Raw genomic sequence first — 16,483 nt, 5'->3', positions numbered from 1 at the left:
CATGTTAGATACTTTTGAAAAAACCCATTCGACACTCCTGTCCAAGAACTAAGGCCAACCCGTCTGTACTGATCCTCAGTATCAAGTGAGAAACTTGATAGCTGCTTAGTCAGTCTGTCTCCAAGTGTTCCTGTGAAGATGCTTCTAGAAAGCAGTATGTTGCTGAGGATGGCCTAGAACCCTGAATCTTTCTGCCTCTTCCGCCCAAGCATGAGGAACACACTTCAACACAGCCACACCCAAGTTTCTTTTTATAGACTTCAGGAGCATAGCTGGAATTTATTGATCTTTGCGATTTCTTGTCTTGAGATTCATAGGAAGTTCCCTTGGCTGCAACTGGCTTCCCATATGTGTAAGTCCTCCCGGCCACCACAGGATGCACCCCAAGATAGAGGACTTGAGGAACAAGGCACAGAAGGACTCAGAAAAACTTGGAATATGTAGCAACAAACTTTTCCCCAGAAAAGAAGTTGAGCTTGCTCAGTCTAGAGAGGGGCTTCTACATATGGGAAACTTGTAGGTTATGTGAATATTGAAATTAATTTCCATCTGCATTGTGTGCATTCATTGATGGGACACAGCTCCTCTTGCTGTTTTCTGCAAATAGCTCGGAGGCTCTCATTCATTAAAGAGGTTAATGGGGTTAATCTTAACTGACAAGGCAGTTAAGGGCATTTGCTGCTCTTCCAGTGGACCTGGATCCAGTCCCTAGTACCCAGTGGTTATGAACTTCTTAGAATCCAACTCTAGATGCAGCACCCTCTTCTGACGTTCTGTGGGTACTGCATGCATATGGTACATAGTCATATATGCAGGCAAAACACCTATATGCATAAAACAAAAACAAAAACAAATCCTTTTAAAGGGGAGACAGGAGGGTTTTTGAGAGACAAAGCATTCTTAGATATGTAAATGACCACTTTATGTTGAGCTGGGCTAGCTCCTGCCACATGCAGGGGGAGCTGACCTCTTAAAAATCCCCTTTTCAACATCCATCGTCGGTTTTGGATCCCAGAGAGGTTAAAACTCCAGTTCTGGTCCAGATCCCACCCTTTCCCTAAGAACTTCCAACGACCCCACCCTCCTAACCTCGGTGCCTGCAGTTCTAGAATGTTATTTACATGACCTCGAAACCTCAAAGAACAAAACCCTGATAATGTTGAGGAAACATTATCAGGGCAGAGCAGGGAGGGCTTGTGTGGACAGCTATAACACCCCAACGCCCACCCACATCGATAGCGCCTGCCCTGGGCTTCGGTGAAGGAGAAAGTCCCAAGAACTCCACTCTTAAATGATGCTGGGCTCATTATAGTTAAAGTATGTGCATATCCGGATTCTTCACAGTCCCTTCCTCTTTCCTTTCTGTTTTCTCCGCATCTTTCTCTATTCTTGTGACTTCCATGTGCTTCAATAAAACTGAAGCAGATTTAAGTTCACTAACAATTACTTTATGTACAAGAAAACAACAACAACAAAGTAACCCCACCCCACCCCACCCCATCACTCTTCTCAGCTCTTTAATGCCTTCATGTCTTGATAAAGCTTTCTGACTACTCTTGAGGTCAACATAGAACATGAGTAGGCCGGTGGTTCATATGCATTTCCAACAGTGAGTGCTGTAGCCACTCTTCAAGGGTAGCTCTGTGGCATCAACCCCTGCGTCTTAGAGAAGTACAAGGTAAGAAGAGAGCCGTGTATTATTTTTATCAGCACCATTCTCTCTGTCCTTTTCCTGTCTTCCACTGTAGCTTTCTGGCTAAATCAGAAGCAACTGCGCCGGCACCCTGTCCAGGTCAAATTCCCAAGAGAGCACAATGGCCGTTACTATCTTTTATAACGCAAAAGCTTGAAGGGTTCTCAGATAAAATTATATATAACAAATGTTTCATTTCCTTTCCAAGAGTGCATTTTTGGGAGGGAAACAAAAGAGAAAGCAAACGTCCCACCAGCACACACCAGAATGTTCTACAGTCAAAGCAGGCTTACAGTGGATGATTGATGGCCCTGGTTTAATGAGGTCATATTTTCTGTGTGATCGCCAGCAAATGGCTGAACCTTTCTGGCCCTTAGATTGTCACATAGTATGCCTCTCCCCTCAAAAACTCATACTGGGATCTTACTGCCATTGTAAGGGCAGTAATAGGGGGTGCTAGGAGGGGTGATTAGGTCAGGAGGGCCCCCCCCCTTATCACAATAGCAAATTTCTGATTAAAGGGTGAATCCAGCTGGCCCTGGTCTACCTCTGTGCTCACCCACCCGTCTGCCTTCCTGTTGGACCGTGAAAGGCAGTCTGTGTTCTGGTTGAGCTAGGTTTGAACCCCTGCAACCCAGTGGATTTAATCCACGAGGCATGGAAGGCTGTTTCCCCGGATACCAGGCTAACACCACGAGGCCCTAAACTCCATTATTCCGTGGCCATCAGTCACATAGGGCCACGCCCCAAGCCCCTGGTATTCTGGCTGAACTCCACTTGCCCCGCCCCACAGTTACCTGGCAACAGCCAGGCTGCCTGGCCCCCTAAAAAAGGGGATGCTTGGCCCCTCCTCACTCTCTTGTCCTCTTTTCTTCTCTTCCTTTCTCCCTTGTCTCTTGCCCTCCTGCTCCGCCCCCTCCCCTCCCCTCCCCCCCCCCTGTACCCCGTCTTTCCATGTGACCATGGCCGGCTCTCACCTCTCAATCTCTTCTCTCTTTACCTTTTTATCTCTTTTCTTTCCCCCTACTTTTCTATAATAACTTTAAAATTATGGGCTGTCTCCTCTTATCTAAACCCGCCATGTTGGAGCATGGAACAGGCCTCTTAGTGTTCCCAGCCACCAGACCAGACTTAGGACTTGCACCCCCAGCTGGGTCTCCCTCAACAGGTACACAGGCCCACATCAGAACGGGCCTGCACCCTCCACCATGGGATGAAGAGGAACGGCAGCCTCAGATCTGCCAACCTCAAGAATCATTACCCAGACAAATTTCTATTATTTGTCATTCACCTAAACGTTTAGAATTCTGTTGTGCAATGAAAGTGGACCAAGACCGTCTGTACACTATAAAGAGAGGGCGGTGCCAAGGAGCCGGTGGTTCATATGCTCGATGCATTTCCAACAGTGAGTGGCACATGCGCCTCTCACGGAATGATCCATGTGCTTCCCACAGCCGAGGCCTGGCACTGAGACATTTCAGGTGAATGACCTGCAAATAAAATTTGTATTTCATGCTACAGAATCTCAAGGTGCTTTATTCTTAGAACTCATAAAAATGTTTTAAATAACTTAAGGGCATAGATAATTGTTCTTTCAGAGACAAAAATAAATACCCCCTTTTTTAACTTAAAAAAAAAAGGCTTATTGTTATTCTTGGTAGTCAATGGCACCAGAGTTGTTATTAGGAGGGAAAAAAATCTTGACAGCTTTGAGTTAACTCCTACACACAGCGGATGTCATTTAATTTAAAAGTACAAACACACACAAAGGCAGAAGATATCTCTTTTTAAAACCATCCCCTCTTCAGAAATTGCAGATGTCTTTCAAAACCCTACACAATATTTTTTAGTTTATTTATAGAACTTAAGTAGTTTAGACACATTTTATGTAAAACTTACTGCTTTAAACCAAAAACTTTTTCCCCACATATTCTAGAAAAGTAAAAGATCCCATTGCCTCTTTCAGTTAGCAGACATGTTTCTACTGAGGAATTGTCTATAAATGTCAGAACAAAACAAACAGGAAGACCTGACAGGGGCTTCCATCGACAGAGGATGCCAAGTGGCCTGGAAGGCACAACGCTTTGGGTCCCACACCCGGAGAGTGTGTAGCCAAACCTGTGACACAGCCTTCAGACTTAATCCCTGGATGCCAGGGCAGGGAAGCATGGTATAGAGCTTTCTGGGTGGCACAGGAAGTCCTTGCTCCAGAAATTCTAGAATTGTTAGAATGACCCGTTCTTGAGAGAAAGCCGGGGTGAGGCTGAGAGCCAGTGTGTGATGGGCAGAACCCTGGAGAGAGCTGACCCCGCCCTCAGAGAAGCAGCTCTCTAGCACCCACTCTGAGTTTAAGGACAACAGTCAGGTGCCTGGAGCATTCACACCAAGCAGTGCTGGCAAACTCCGTGTCCAAGGGCATAACCGGTGACCCAGGGCTAACATCAGCTGGTCACAGGCCAAGCCAGTGACTACCCAGAGACTGGGCATTGGACATCACTTAGTGAGCTTTCTGATGGCTAGGTCTTCATGATTGGGAACACTGAATGGCTCCTACACCAAGTGAGCTGGGCCTATGTATTCCCAGTCAGTGCTACACTAGTCCTAAAAGACTGCACATACAGACAGGGTCACATATAAAAACAGAACTCTCACCATGAGACCCAGCCTTGGGGCCCTGCGTCCACTATGCCAGACTTGTAGAAGCCAGACCACTATCTAACAATAAACTTGGAAGCCCCAAATGGCCAGGACTTGACAAGACACAAGATGACCGATGATCTGGTTTGCATTCCCGTTTCCAATTTAAGACCAACCGGATAAAACCAAGCATGTACTCCTCATAGCTGGCTCCTTCTAGTTAGCTCGATCCCAGCTCCAAGTGGCTCTCTGTGCCAGTCATTTCTATTCAGGGAACACACAGAAACCTTCTGTATCTGATACCAAGCCACTGAGTAGGTGGGGACAGTGGCCAGTCCCCTCCCTGCAGTGAGGGGTAATCAGTCTCTGGCCCTTCTTGCTTGGGACAAGTTCCTCGACTCCGATGGGATAAGGTCTCTCGTGCATTCCTAACTCTCACCCTTTTATCTACTTTTCTATCCAAAGCCCTGAGGGCAATTTAACAAATTCCAAAAGCTCCTTGTCTTAGTCAGGGTTTCTATTCCTGCACAAACATCATGACCAAAAAGCAAGTTGGAGAGGAAAGGGTTTATTGAGCTTATACTTCCACATTGCAGTTCATCACTAAAGGAAGTCAAGACTGGAACTCAAGGAGGTCAGGAAGCAGGAGCTAATGCAGAGGCCATGGAGGGATGTTTCTTACTGGCTTGCTTCCCCTGGCTTGCTCAGCCTGCTCTCTTACAGAACCCAAGAGCACCAACCCAAAGGTGGAACCACCCACAAGGGGCCCTCACCACTTGATCACTAATTGAGAAAATGTCCAACAGCTGGATCTCAAGGAGGCACTTCCCCAAATGAAACTCCTTTCTCTGTGATAACTTCAGCCTGTGTCAAATTGACACACAAAACCAGCCAGTACAATTGACCCCTTGTCAACTTGACACACAAACACATCATTATTAAGCTTCAACCCTTACTTTCTTATTCATCCCCAAGATCTAAATTACTTTAAAAGTCCCACAGTCTTTACATATTAAAAGTTCAATCACCTTAAAATATCCAATATCTTTCAAATTCAAAGTCTTTTAAAAATTCAAAGTCTCTCAACTGTGGGCTCCACTAAAATACTTTCTTCCTTCAAGAGGGAAACATATCAGGGCACAGTCACAACCAAAAGCAAAACTCAAACTCCAATAGTTCAATGTCTGGGATCTAACTCACGATCTTCTGGGCTCCTCCAAGGGCTTGGGTCACTTCTTCAACTCTGCCCTTTGTAGCACACAGCTTGTCTTCTAGGCTCCAGCTGCCTGTACTCCACTGCTGCTGCTGTTCTTGGTGGTCATCACATGGTACTGGCATCTCCAAAACGCTGCTATCTTCCACTGTAATTAGGCTTCACCAATAGCCTCTCATAGGCTCTCTTCATGGTGACAAGCCTCTGCTCCCATGCATGACCCCTTCAAGTCCTGGGTCATCAATTGCAACTGAGGCTGCACCTTCACTAATGGCCTTCCGTGGCCTCTCACTGTGCCAAGAGCCTCAGCTGCTCTTCATGACCCCTTCATGCCTTCAAAACCAGTACCATCTGGGTGACTCTTACACAGTACCAAGTCCAGCCACAGCACGAAATATAACTGTGGCTATCTCTGGAACACACTCTCTGTGCTCTCAAAACACTTCCAAGAAGATTTCATCTCAGTGATGCTGGTCTCTTCTTAATCACCGCTAATTTCTTAGCTCCAGCTAACCAGCATCAATACTCCCAGTAACACAAAGGTTTGCTTTAGTGGTTCTGGTATCTTGTTACTTACAGCTGATTCTTCAGCCCCAGCTAACCAAAACCACAGAATCTTCACAATCAAAACATAGCCACTTTAAGAGTCTTTAATTTTCCCTCTGAAATTTCACAAGCCAGGCCTCCATCTTCTGCACTGTTCGTAACATTGTCTTCCAAGTTCCTACAGAACTTTCCACAGCTTTTCTAGCTCAAAGTTCCAAAGTCCTTCCACAATCCTCCCCAAAACATGGTCAGGTTGTCACAGGAATACCCCACTACGCTGGTACCAATTTGTCTTAGTCAGGGTTTCTATTCCTGCACAAACATCATGACCAAGAAGCAAGTTGGGGAGGAAAGGGTTTATTGAGCTTACACTTCCACATTGCAGTTCATCACTAAAGGAAGTCAGGACTGGAACTCAAGCAGGTCAGGAAGCAGGAGCTGATGCAGAGGCCATGGAGGGATGTTTCTTACTGGCTTGCTTCCCCTGGCTTGCTCAGCCTGCTCTCTTATAGAACCCAAGAGCACCAGCCCAGAGGTGGTACCACCCACAAGGGGCCCTCACCACTTGATCACTAATTGAGAAAATGTCCAACAGCTGGATCTCATGGAGGCACTTCCCCAACTGAAACTCCTTTCTCTGTGATAACTCCAGCCTGTGTCAAGTTGACACACAAAACTAGCTAGTACACTTGTCTTCCTCTCTTTCAGGTAGGGTGAGTGACCCATTTGGAAATTGTTGAGAGTGAACAGGCACCCATGTAGAGTCTGAACACCCAGCAGTGCCCCAAGTGCACCTGAGGGCAAGGGATCAGTTGGCAAGGTGTTTGCTGAGCCAGATTGCCACCATCTTCATGAGATCAATGGTGCCGCTTTGTGACAACCCATCTCTGTTAGACGGTTCTGGGGACCGTGGACATCCCCTCCTACAAGGAGGTGCAAACAGGGCATTGAGTCCACATCTAAGCATCCAGCCACCTCCCTCAGACTTTTTTTTTTTTTTTTTTTTTTTTTTTTGCAATTCTGCTCTAATTGCATGTAGCCTCGGGGTCACTGGGAAGGGCTAGTGGATACAGGGTAGAAAACACTAGGGAAAGTGGGTGTCACCTATGCAGCTATTAGGGAGCCATCATCTATGCTGGGTGAAAATTGCCAGTGTAACTGTTCTGGGGGGGTCACATGTTCCTGCCAGTCACCTGCACACAGGTTCTATATAAGCCAAATAAACCCACTGGTGTCCCCTCTCAAACTGTGGTAGACCTGTAATTTGGGTTCATCATCAGGGCATTCAGAGGGGTTGGTGAATGTTGTTCACATATCCAAGTAAGGAATCCTTGAGAAAGTAAAGGGGGCTGCTAATACTCAGAGTTTGTCTCACCTTATTACTGTCATGTTTACTACCGATGCACCCCAGTGTCTTAAACCACACAGCTGTAAAGCTGCAGGGACCATGCAGGAACTTTCCAAAACCGTGGGCAACCTCAGCACATCCGGAGGTGCAAGCAAAGGTGAACGTTTATATCCTGAAAAAGGTCTCAGGTACTTCTGGTTGGCCTTAAACTTGCCACTTAGCTTAGGATGACCATGAAGAAGAAGCATGATCCTCCTGCCTCCACCTCTCAAGGGTTTTGATTGCAGGTGTGTGCTGACATGCCTGGTTTATCACACCCAGGGGATTAGACCCAGGACTTGGTGTTTGCTGGGCAAGCATTTGATTCACGGAGCTATATCCCTAGGGAAGGTTGTAGGAGCTGCAGAGAGGGTAACAGCAGGTTACAGATGATATGAGGAAGAAATTGGAAAAGTAGAGAGGGAGACTTTGTTGGGGATAAGGTAAAGAAATATATAAGAGGAGAGAGAGAAGAAGAAGGAATTTGAAAATCACTAAGAGTGCTTGATATATGAATATAATACTGATCTATTAAATGAAACTATACCATTTGGGAAGATAATAATTTCCCCAAACCACAGACTATTTAGCAAAATTCCAGGATCAGGCAGAGAAACCTTTCAAGTTGTCAGTCTACAGAGTCCAAGAGACTCCAGAACAATAGAGTCTGTTGCTGTTGAGCCTGATGGCCTCTCAGAAGTTTAATGTAAGTCCCTATTGCTGAAGACACACTAGATGATGGGCAAACAACTCAGAGGATCTAAGTGGAACTCATTGAGAAGACGAGCTTTCATAGTACCAGAAGGGGATGTGCAAACTGCTACAGGAGGAAAGCACTAGACAGTCCTGCCCAGATATGACCAGAATGGCAGGGTTCAAGAGCGGACTTCTAGTTTGAATGTAACCAATGGCTGTCTAACTGGACTCAAGGCCCTCTGAACAGGAGAGCTATCATTTCTGGTGCTGTGAACCTCGCCAACTCTTCATGCCCAGTGAGGCCGTGAATCTTAGAGGAGAACCTACTACTGCCAGTTCCCTAAGCCAGCATCATTCCTAACTGCATTCTAAATTCTCATCCTTAGGTCCACAGGGAAGTGTGGTTCTCATCCCTCGTCAACAAAAGCTTCTGTTTGTGGCAGCAGGAGAACACTAATGAGAGCCACCACCATAACAGGCAGAGAACACTGACCGTGGGCTGCCCAGATACAAATGATGCATCTACAATGCAACTCCCGCGCCTAAGGCTCAGGGAACATTCCAGAAAGGGGGAAGATCAGAGTCAGAGGACTAGGAAGTCTGCTGAAAGACTGTGCTTTCTAACTACGACAGGGAAGCTACACCCACAAAATCTCTACAACAGGACTGCCTAAACAAGACCCACACAATTCCAATGCTGGTTGGCATCCCAGCATAGACAGGGAAATCTCGCAGGGCTCTACTCCTAGGTGGAGAACTACAGAAAATTAAGGACTGCTGAGAGATGGAAAATGAGTCTCTGCCAGGATCGGAGCCCCCAATTGGTTGGTTATCCAGCATCTAATGGGGTCCCGATTGGTTGGTTATCTAGGATCTACAGGTGAACCCTAGGAATGTATATATGCAGACAACAGCAGGTTGTAGTTCTATGTTGGTTTGTTCATAGGTACAGGGAATATAACAACAAGGTTAAAGAGGAGGAGGCTATGAATTTGGAGGCCTGGTAGACATGGGAGGAGAGGGGTGATGGAGCCGGAGGGGAGAGGTGATATGATTATATTTTAATTTTTAAACTTGAGTATCATTTACATATATGTATTTTATTATTGTTATTATTATTATATTTATTATCATTACATTACATCTACTTATTTTATTTCTCTTAAAACTGGTGTTCCAAGTACGAAGTATATATTTAGAGAGAATCATCAAAACACTTGCTAGTTATAGCTCCAAACTCTGGGTACATCCCAGGGAAGGGTCCTGCTGAAGTCTGAATGGGCCCTTAGAGATCCTCTTAAGTGTTGACTTAATCCTCTGTCAAGCAGTGTTAGGAAGTAGGTCACTCTGTATTAGTTGAGCAGTGCATTCCTGATTTTAAAAATTAAAATAGATGACGGTGACTTCCTCATCCTCCCCCTTCACCCTTCTGCCACAGAACCATGCAGTACTGAGGCTCTCGCCATGCACTGGACTCCCTAATTTCTATGATCAGAAGACAAACACTTTTCTGTTTATTATAAACTACCAGTCCCAGGTAGTCTGTTACAGTAACAGGAAATGACCTAATGTATGCTTTGTCATAGATACTGAAGTCCTCCAGTATCCCATTCCATACTTAGCACCATGCTCAGCACCATAAGAACCTGACGAATCCTGAACCCATGCGAGGTAGTTAAATTATGTGACCATGCATGGGGTCAATGCCAAACATATGTTAGGGGGGTCAGCATTGACTAGAGAACCATCAGATTGGGCAAGGCTGTGGGCAAGTGACAGTTGATAGGACCCCGAGAATCTGCACATTGTGGACTATCCTAGCAGGCTAGGTGTTCCCTAAACCATTGTTTCTGTGTTTCGTCTCCTGTGACTATCAAACCACTCCATCCTCTATTCTGTCTCTGGGATGACCACAGAACAAAGGACATGAGGGCTGGACTTCCTCAGCTTGGGAATGAGTTATTTGGGCATCACTTCCCAGTTTCCAACCTATCTGGACAACTAACTGATGGGGCACCTATCAGAAGTTTAGAGAAGATGGTAGTTCATACAGACATCTTATATCACCATTCTCCGTTCCTGGTCTTCTTGACAGCTGGTCAATGTCACCTCTTTCTTCCAAGGATATGAAACACAAGGCATTCACAACCAAGTGAAAGCTCATATTAACATGGGTTTGGAAAACTCTTCGGTCTAAATTGTTCTCTGTTTTGTTTGATATAAATGTTAAGAAATAACAACAACAAGATAGCTCAATTGCAAAACTCAGTACACAGGACAAGCTATCCTGAAATACCCAAAGCACATAGAAAGAAAAAAAACATTTCAAACATGAGCTCTTTTTCCCTAAGACCGATAGAGCAATCACATCCTGAGAGCTCTAGTTACCTGTCTTACCTATCTACGGAAGTATGCGCTTGGCCACCCCCAAACAAACAATAAACTAAGTCGCTGTTCATGGTCTCATTTTAAGGTATGTGTACAACAGCAGGGGTGTGGGGTGAGGGTGGGGTGATGTGGAGATACCCAATGACTAAAACTTGAACAAAGAAGAGACTGACTTTGGACTCTGATCTGAAAAATGTATGAAGTTTCCAGATGAGGCTAATCTACTTGGAATGACAGGAGAGAGACACCAACATGACCGATCCCTCTCGGAAACAGCTTGGGACCTAGTCATCTTTTCAAATTAGTTTCTTTTTCTTTTTTTTTTTTTTTTAGGTTTTTTTGGATTTGGTTTTTTCGAGACAGGGTTTCTCTGTATAGTCCTTGCTGGCCTCGAACTCAGAAATCCACCTGCCTCTGCCTCCCAGAGTGCTGGGATTACAGGTGTGTGCCACCACCGCCCGGCTATCAAATTGGTTTCTATAAAAGGATCTAGGTGGAGTATATATATCTATATATCTATGTCTAAGTCTATCTATCTATATCTATCTATCTATCTATCTATACACATCTATCTATCTATCTATACACATATGTAAATGTGCTGGGTGTCTCTGTTGAAAGAAGACAGGCCACTGGGAACCTCATGCTCTGTGGCATTGACTCGCTGTGGATAACTTGATGGGGATTAGTATGGATCACTTCCCAAATGGTCCAGATACGACCCCAAGGTCTGCCTGCATCACCTCAGAGAGTCCTCAGAAGAGCATGAGGTACCAGGCCTGACAATTACACCCATTTTACAGAGCAAGAAAGGACTCATCAGATGTAACCAACTTTCCAAGATGCAAATTTTGACCTGAGATTTAATTTCAGGCAGCTGGCTCAAAATCCTGCTTGAGCCATGGCTGCCCATACACCCTCCCAGGCTTACAGTGTCCATCATGGAAATGGATTTAGAGTATCAGCTGCTATTTTCCATTGACCCACGAGACCAGCTTGGTGGATATGTTGGATATGGTGGATCAGTACCCTTGTCTCACAAGCAAGGGACTTGAGACTTTATAGTCTTCCACATTCTCTGAGACATGGAGTATTTGACTGCAGAAGCCAATCCACAAAGCCTTGAGACCTCCAGGTCGTGGACTTTCAGGCATCCTGTGGGAAGGGTTGCAGACATATGGTACCCAGAGTGCAGCAGCAGCAGCCACAGAAGAAGGTAGTATCTGAGGGGCTAAGGAACTTAGGAGGCTTGATTTCTGCAAAGGAAGCACACAGACCAGTGGGTGGCAGAGATCTTCAGAAGCTGGCAACCTTACAACAGAATACACATCCTGCCACGGAACAGCCCCGAAGAGGGGTCTGTATAAACTCAGAGGATGGAATCTGGTCCCTCAGGGGAAATGGGTGAGGGCAGAAATAAGCATGTTCAAAGGAGAGGTCACACACAGGAGAGGCCACACACAGGAGAGGTCACACCCAGGAGAGGTCACACCCAGGAGAGGTCACACCCAGGAGAGGTCACACACTGGAGAGGTCACACACAGGAGAGGTCACACACAGGAGAGGTCACACCCAGGAGAGGTCACACCCAGGAGAGGCCACACCCAAGAGAGGTCACACCCAGGAGAGGTCACACCCAGGAGAGGTCACACACAGGAGAGGCCACACACAGGAGAGGTCACACACAGGAGAGGTCACACACAGGAGAGGTCACACCCAGGAGAGGTCACACCCAGGAGAGGCCACACCCAGGAGAGGTCACACCCAGGAGAGGTCACACCCAGGAGAGGTCACACACTGGAGAGGTCACACCCAGGAGAGGTCACACACAGGAGAGGTCACACACTGGAGAGGTCACACCCAGGAGAGGTCACACACAGGAGAGGCCACGCACTGGAGAGGTCACACCCTGGAGAGGTCACACCCAGGAGAGGTCACACACAGGAGAGGTCACACACAGGAGAGGTCACACCCAGGAGAGGTCACACACAGGAGAGGCCACACCCAAGAGAGGTCATACCCAGGAGAGGTCACACACAGGAGAGGTCACACACAGGAGAGGCCACACACAGGAGAGGCCACACACAGGAGGTCACACACAGGAGAGGCCACACACAGGAGAGGCCACACACAGGAGAGGTCACACCCAGGAGAGGTCACACACAGGAGAGGTCACACCCAGGAGAGGTCACACCCAGGAGAGGTCACACACAGGAGAGGTCACACACAGGAGAGGCCACACACAGGAGAGGCCACACACAGGAGAGGTCAAACACAGGAGAGGCCACACACAGGAGGTCACACACAGGAGAGGCCACACACAGGAGAGGCCACACACAGGAGAGGTCACACCCAGGAGAGGTCACACACAGGAGAGGTCACACCCAGGAGAGGTCACACCCAGGAGAGGTCAAACACAGGAGAGGTCACACACAGGAGAGGCCACACACAGGAGAGGTCAAACACAGGAGAGGTCAAACACAGGAGAGGTCACACCCAGGAGAGGTCACACACAGGAGAGGTCACACACAGGAGAGGTCACACACAGGAGAGGTCACACACAGGAGAGGTCACATACAGGAGAGGTCACACACAGGAGAGGCCACACCCAGGAGAGGTCACACACAGGAGAGGCCACACACAGGAGAGGTCACACCCAGGCAGAGAAAGGCTCAGAGTCCTGAGAAGGAGCTAAATGCCACCAACACTTGCTGTTCCCATAAAACACCAAACACAAGCCCCCAATCACGGATGAGAAGGGGTAGCACGTTTAGCATGCGCCAGTCATGGGTGGCTTTGACACAACCCTAAATCCCATAAAAAGAAATGGTGGTGTGATGCAAGCAAACAGAAGCAAACAGAGGTGGGGCTTGCAGAGTCGGTCTGCAGAAGAAGCCAAGCATATAGATCCTTTAAAAGATGTGCAAGTCTTTTTAATTGACACAATAATAATTGTGCCTAGACAGGACACAATGTGGTACTCAACGATCAGACCATGGCCTCTAGAAGGACTATCAATGCCCACCCTGCTGAACACATTTCTTTAGGTTATGAACATTCACAATCCTCTATATTGGCAGTTCTGAAATAATCTGTCAACTGGTGTTGTGCAGGGCATCAGAGGTTGTCCTTCCTGGCCCACACTTCTCCATATAGAGCCACAACTTTCTTTGATACTTATAAAAACACTGCAAATAAAAATGCAATGTTTGCCAAAAACCCAGAATGGGCTGTGAAGGCAAAGGTGACTCACATGTCCATCTATAGCCTGGGCATCCACAGGAGCTCAAGGACCTAAATGAATTATCCATTCCACCAGAATCCAGGTCTTCTTAGGGTGTTACAATCTACCTTAGAACACTGGAAAATTCTAGAAGAGTATGTCTCATCCCTGCAAGACCCAGGCGCCCGAGAGCAACCTAACTCACTAGAAACAGCAAAGGGCTGTGGTCGCCCATAAAGCTGCCTTGGGTGTGCAAAGGTGTTCTTGGTTTTCATTATTTATCTTGGCAAAACGACTACCCCGGGACTAAGCGACATCTTTTGTTTCCCAAGTCATCTGATTCTCTCATGCTCTTTATGCAATTCTGTGGTGTTTCTGACTAAATACTCCCCTCTCTGGAGAAGCTGAGGGGAAAACTCACGTGACTCTAGTTTATCTCTTTCCCCTGACAACTGTGGCTCAGAGGCCCACTTTGAATGTGGACATAGCTGTTGTACTGTGTATAAGGGAGGCATTGATGCCAAGATGCAGAAACATCTCTCTTGGTGGAACTGGTTAGAAAGCACTCACTTGGTACAGTCACCCTTGGTGCTATAGTTTACATCTCTAACACCCTTAAAGGCCCTGCATTGAAAGCATGCAATTGCTTGGAGCTAGCAGTGGACTCATAAAGAGATAGGGCCTAGGGCTGAAGAGACGGCTCAGCAGTTAAGAGCACTGACTGCTCTTCCAAAGGCCCCGAGTTAAAATCCCAGCAACCACATGGTGCCTCACAACTATCTGTAATGAGATCTGATGCCCTCTTCTGGTGTGTCTGAAGACAGCTACAGTGTACTTACCTATAATAAATAAATCTTAAAAAAAAAAAAAAAAAAGAGGTAAGGCCTACTGGGAGAAAGTTGGGTCTTTCCTGAAGAGGACTATGGAATCCCAGCCTCTTGTTTCTCTCTTGTGTCATAAGATGAATAACCAGCCCCATTACATGATCCACCATGTATCACAGTAGACCCCCAATCAGGGGAATCAGTGATGGACTGCAACCTTCAGAACCGAGCCAAGATAAACTTTTCCTATTTGTTGTCTCAGGGTTTCCTTATAGTAAAAGCAAGTTGGAAAATACATTTGACTTGCATTACTGAAACTCTGAGGTACTCTTGAACCATTAGCTTCTCAACACATTGTTTCATGGTTGACCCATAAAATCTCAACTTCCTGTACCACACCATTGGGTCTACAAAGCAATTTTGTCTTTTGTCTGTCTGTCTGTCTGTCTGTCTCTCCATCCATGTATGTATGTATATATGTATGTATGTATCTATCTGTCTATCTATCTATCTATGCATTCATCTTTGTATCTATTATATCTATCTTCTATCTATCTATCTATCTATCTATCTATCTATCTATCTATGTATCTGTCTATGTCGGTATCTATGTATGTATCTATATATGTACATATATATGTATGTATGTATATAAGTATCTATTCATCATCTATGTATCTATGAACATATGTATGTATATATCTATCTATCTATCTACTATGCATTCATCTATGTATCTATTCTATCTACTATCTATCTACCTATTTATGTATCTGTCTATCTTTGTAGGTATCTATGTATGCATCTATATATGTATGTATGTATATATATGTATGTATATAAGCATCTATTCATCATCTATGTATCTATGAATCTGTGTATGTATGTATGTATGTATGTATCTATCTATCTACCTATCTATGTATCTATGTCTGTCTGACTGTCTGTATCCACCCATCCATCTTTCTGCAGTGCTGGGATCAAATCTATGGGCTTCACAAATGCTAGGCATGTGTTCCACTATTGAGCCATATCCTTCACTTGGCTTGCCAGTCTTTCTATGTGACACCTTTCCTTAAATTAATTTGATTGTTGATTTCCTAGAGATTTGAAACTGTATATGCAAGCATCCTTGTCTTTTGCCCTTTCACATGCAGCCTGAAATAATTCAGACAGATGTTACTAAAGAATTCTGAAGGAAAAAAAAATAGAGATTTTTTTTGGGCTCCTCCTAAGGAGGTGCTGAGTGGCTTACTTGACCTCTTTGTTAGCAGGGCTAGACTTGATGTTGTGTGTACATATGGATGACAGTCATAAGACAAGCCGAATTATCTCAGTGTTTACAGATTTTGTTTGTTTTCAAAAGTGGTGGTGACAAAAAGGTAGACAAATATGTAACAAATCTAATGGATTCCCCGCTGTTCCCAGACAGGAAGGTGTACCTCTGTCTAGATCTGCCAAAGCTGTTAGAGGGGAAGAGGGCTAGAGTCTTCTGTTCTACCCCTCGTAAAGTACATAGATCTCCACAGTAGCATTCTTCCGGACTTAAAATAAGAAACTACCTGGAGTTTGGTTCCTGGCACTGGAGAGTTGGCTCAGTGAGGAGGAGTGCTCTTCCAGGGTACCAGAGTTCAGTTCCCAGCACCATATCAGCTGGAGTGGGGCTTACACCTGCCTGAAACCCTGGCTCCAGGAGATCTGACCCCTTCTTTTGATTTTCACAGGCACCTGCAGTCCCATGTATATATCCCCACACGAACACAGAGACATACATCATTTAAAAAAAAAACTCAGAAAATTCTGTTGCTGAAAGGCCTATAATGCTTTGCTTGTATTTCCCTGTGTATCACACTGAGCACTGCGATTTGCATTCATG

The 16,483-nt window shown here is 45.7% G+C and overlaps 1 protein-coding gene across 2 annotated transcripts in view; it reads right to left on the bottom strand.

Annotated features, from left to right (window-relative positions):
* Nucleotides 1-16,483, bottom strand: part of Npas2 (neuronal PAS domain protein 2) — a 184,506-nt gene that overhangs the window by 153,037 nt on the left and 14,986 nt on the right. The gene's annotated exons all lie outside the window — the stretch shown is intronic.

Source organism: Apodemus sylvaticus, chromosome 9, assembly GCF_947179515.1.
Source record: "Apodemus sylvaticus chromosome 9, mApoSyl1.1, whole genome shotgun sequence".
NCBI classification, from domain to species: Eukaryota; Metazoa; Chordata; class Mammalia; order Rodentia; family Muridae; genus Apodemus; species Apodemus sylvaticus.
Note: the sequence above shows the minus strand (reverse complement) of the source record. Positions and strands in the feature narration are given on the sequence as shown.